This window comes from Myotis brandtii, unplaced genomic scaffold (assembly GCF_000412655.1).
Source record: "Myotis brandtii unplaced genomic scaffold, ASM41265v1 scaffold36, whole genome shotgun sequence".
Classification (NCBI taxonomy): Eukaryota; Metazoa; Chordata; class Mammalia; order Chiroptera; family Vespertilionidae; genus Myotis; species Myotis brandtii.
The window spans coordinates 949,588-954,213 of record NW_005363836.1 but is presented as its reverse complement, the minus strand read 5'-3'; the positions used below and the strand labels follow the sequence as shown (position 1 = coordinate 954,213).

At 40.7% G+C, this 4,626-nt stretch overlaps 1 long non-coding RNA gene across 1 annotated transcript in view; it reads left to right on the top strand.

Moving 5' to 3' along the window:
- The first annotated feature begins 310 nt into the window (after nucleotides 1-310).
- The window catches only part of LOC106727080, a 14,996-nt gene continuing 10,680 nt past the window's right edge, over nucleotides 311-4,626 (top strand). Inside the window, exon 1 of the long non-coding RNA XR_001363232.1 lies at nucleotides 311-321. This is a non-coding gene — a long non-coding RNA (uncharacterized LOC106727080). The remainder of the gene's footprint in view (nucleotides 322-4,626) is intronic.

The window sequence follows — 4,626 nt, the reverse complement described above, 5'->3', positions numbered from 1 at the left end:
TTATTGACTGTCTAAAGTAAAAACAATCGATGTATTGTGGGCTTAGAACACATATAAAATTAAAATAGATATGACAACAATAGTACAAAAGGTAGACAGCAGATATTGTGAGTATACTGTCATAAGTTCAAATACTAAATGTAAAAGGGAATACCACTACTTGAAGGTAGACTGTGATTAAAGATGTATACAATGGTGGGAGGGAGGGAGAGAGAGAGAGAGAGAGAGAGAGAGAGAGAGAGAGAGAGAGAGAACTGAGGCCTAGAAGTATCTCTAGGGCTTAACATTTATGGGAGTGGTCGTACAAGGGCTTGTATGGGAGTCTTATGGGGCTATTCTCTGGCCCCTTGTTCCTCCTCTAAGGGGGTCTAAAACCACATGACTAGCGACATGCTAGGGTATGAAAGGTCAGGGAAGGGTCCCAACCACACAACCAGGGATATGAAAGGTCAGGGGGTCTAAACCCCATGACCAGAGATATACTAGGGGAGGAAAGGTCACCCTGGGGGTGAGGTCCTTGTTTTCCCAGTTTTGCCTGCTGGTAGGCACCCATGCCTTTCCCCCCTGGCCCTGGCCCGTGGTCCTTACTCTGCTAACTGCCTGCCACAGTGTTACTAGGAGATTTGATTCTATTAATGTCCTTGAAGGTTCATTTTCATTTTCACTGAGGGATTTTACTCCTCTCATCCACACTTCCTGGTTATAATTGAAATCAAAGAAACCATTATCTTTATTTCATAAACTCCGGACAAAACTAATTTTATACAACAATATGTATTTCTTTAATTGGGAGAATTACAATTTTTAAAATTATTTAATTGGGGAGAAATACCTAGTAAAGTAAAAAAAAAAAAAGTGAATCTCCTATTTGGCAATGATAGGAGAATCGAAAATAATTCTAATGCTAATCAGGCACAGCCTTTGTACCATGTCTAGCAGGAATATAAGCAGTTTAGTAAAGAGATTTTAAATCTAGAAATGTCAACCCAATTAAGTAGACAGGAATACTTCATGTAGATAAAACCAATGTGAAAGGTGGAAAAGGATTTGTTCAGTGAACAGAGACAATTTTAGTAGGTTGTGTGGGTTTTTTGGAGTAAAAAAAAAAATGCACAGGAAAGAGATAAAATGCAGGAAGAGATAAAACTAGAAAAATAACATATAATCATTAAATATTAACCTAAAGTTTTGAACGATATTCTGTAATAAGGATTGCTAACATTTATTAATTCACTGTCCTTGTGCCAGGCACTGTAATTAATCATCTCAATAATCCCATGAAATGGAGACTATTACTCTAATGTGAACAAAGTCAGTTTTATAGGGGAAGTGTAATTTGCTCAAAACATAATTACAATTCAAGGATTTCTGATTCTAAAGTGCATGTTCTTATCTGTTCTAATATTTTTCCAAATATCTGTTAATGTGCCCAATTATACCGAATTAGAAAGCTGAAAATTCTAGCCACTTACCTGGAGGCCTCGGAGATGGTTCAATTTTATGCAGGTTTGATGGCACCACAGAGTGCCCACACTAAACATTATTTCTGGGTGTGTCTGTGGGGGTGATTCTGGATGAGATTAGCAATTGAATTGGTGGACTCTTAAAGACCTATGCTCTGTCCAATGCGGACAGGCGTCATTCAATCCCTTCCAGGTGGAGGAAGGAGGAATTCATCCCTTTTCGTTTGGGCTAGCTGGTTTGAGCTGAGACATCTCATCTCATCTTTTTCTGCCCTTGGACTGGAATGTGCACCATCAGCTTCCTTGGATCTCGGGCCTTAAATTTAAGCCAGAATCACAATACCAGCTTTCCTAGGTCTCCAGCTGGCAGATGGCAAATAGTGGGATTTCTTGCCTCCGAAACCGTGTAAGGCAATTCTTCCTTATAACCCGCTCTCCTCTCCTCTCTCTCTCTCTCTCTCTCTCCCCCTCTTCTTATCTTTCTCACCTCCTCATTATATACACATGTCCTATTGGTTCTGTTTCTCTGGAGAATTCTGCCCTCATCTTAATGGCTGCTTTTTTGAATAAATCTGAAACAACAGCCTCAGGAAAAAAGGCACTATCCTTACCTAACCCATTTTATTCTGACACTCACTTCTGTTGTCTAGGTGAAAATATTTAAATAGAAATGTACACTTGAAACCTATGTAATCTTATTAAACAGTGTCACCCCAATAAATTTAGTTTTTAAAAGATTTTTGAGAAAGATATAGCTCTCCTTTGAGGCTGTAGCTTAAAGTTTTCAGCTTTAGCTTGGGGATATACTAACATTAAACTTCTGAAAAGCTCCAAACTGAGACTCAGTCCATTTAAATTTCAGGCCACTGGTACAGGGCACCTCCTAGCAAAACTGTGTGCAGTAGATGGAATGGGGGGGGGAGGAAAGTCTCATAAAATAGTGGGGTTTTTTAATTATAAGACTAATAGAATGCTTGGTTTGTGCCTGCACAGCTAGCCAGCGGGGAGTTCTAAGAGGTACAGCGACATGATATAGACTGTCCCAGTCCTGGATATAGTTTGCTATTATGCAGTGGTTAGTTGTGACTTCTAGGACAGCAGCATTGACCTGGTATGATAAGGCTTGGAGAGTATGCGATGCAGGGATCCACCGTCCACCTCCCTGATTCCCAAAAGGGAGTTGCTTACTAATATTCCATTTTTTTCTCACCCTCCTTTCTATACCACCTATTCCTCCAAGAAGGTAAGTACTTTGTTCCATCCCTGTTTGAGAACAACATTTGTGAAAGACAGGAACAAATTGCCAAAAGCATTATTTCTGAGTTCATGTTATGTGACATTTAAATCATAGTATATATCACAAGCAAGGCGGACTAAACCCAGTAATGCAAGAATGCTTTAATACTGGGGGAGGTGTACTCCTAATATACTTATCACATTAATAGATTAAAATAAAAACACATGATGCAAAATGCTAAAATGATTAAGAAGGGCCTTCAATAAATTCAATTCTTACTCAAAATAAAAAGTCTTAGGAAATTAGGGGGGGGGGAGTGTTTTTTAGCCTGATAAAAAATATCTTCCAAAAATACAACACAAGCATCATATTTTATAATAAAAGTAAGAGTTGCAAGATAAGAATGCTATTTACACTACCACTACTAAACTTTGAAATAGAAGCTGTAGCAGAATAATGAGACAAAGTTTGGAAAACAAAAAAACAAATTATTCTTTGAAGATGGTATTATCTACAAAGAGCATATCAAAGACTACAGAGAATTTGTGAAAACTGACCAGAGAGTTCAGAAAGCTATTGTATTCCAGTTTAATATACATAAGATCCATAAGTAAATGGTGATATACTATCTGCATAAGTAAGAAGAATTACCATGTTTTTTAAGTTAGGTCTTTTAAGATCCCAAAAATATTTTTAGCAAAGTTACTAAGCTGATAATAGCATTTATATGATGACAGAAAGACAAAGAATAAATGAGGACAATTTGAACAAATAAAAAAAAAGAGCAGGGAAAAGGTGTAGGGAAGACAATCTATATATATAAAAGGCTAATATGCTAAGTGTCCAACCATCCGACCAGTCACTATGATGCCCACTGACCACCAGGGGGCAGACACTCAACACAAGAGCTGCCTTGACATGCACTAGCCAGTTACAGAGAAACAGCACCGTGGACCTGGTGTCCACAAAGCAACATTCGGCTTCCCCCAAGTGGGACATAGGCCCCGCCACCACCACCCAGAGTGATAGCCCACCAAATCGCAGCCAACACTGCCAAGACCCCATGGCACAAAATGCAGCCCACAGCCCAGCCCAGTCCAGAAACGGTCACTGTGGGCACCGGGTAATGGCATTACGTAGCAACACCCAGCTTCCTCTCCCTAGCAACTAGCCTCCTTAGAGTTTCTTCAGCCCAGGAATATGACATGCTTTATAGCCAGGTAGAAACATTTTACAGTTTAACCAAATGTCTGTGAAGTGTTTTCTTGTGCCTCATCTCATTTGATCCTCACAGAAGTCCTGGAGCAGGTAGATAGGAGACTTGGTGGAATCCTATTTTCCTTCATTAGCTGGAAAATGGAGATTTAGAAAGTTTAGAAACTTGACCCTACTGAAAAGAAGTAAGAAATGGTGGACCTTGAAAATGACTTCAGGTTTTCTCACTGCACAGAATATAGTCGAACACTGCTGCAGTTAAATATTTTACCCTTTGTTCTCCCTGCATGATGTACAATAATAATCTGCTTCGTGTTGATATTTACTGCTGTGTTGCCAACAATTAGCTGAAAGAGAAGTTGGGATGCTTTACTGGGCTGGAAAAAAGTTTAGCTAAATCAGAAAGCAGGTCTAAATAAGCAAGCTTATTTATATACTAGAGGCCTGGTGCACAAAAATTTGTGCACTCGGGGGGAAGGGGGGGTCCCTCAGCCCGGCCTGTGCCCTCTCGCAGTCTGGGACCCCTCGGGAGATAACGCCCTGCTGGCTTAGGCCTGCTCCCAGGTGGCAGAGGGCAGGCCCAATCCCTAGGTGCAGCCCCTGGTCGGGCTCAGAGCAGGGCTGTTTGGAGAGTTGGAGCGCCGCCCCCTGTCATGCACAGAGCAGGGCGGATCGGGAGGTTGCGATGCCACCCCCAGTCACACTCAGGGT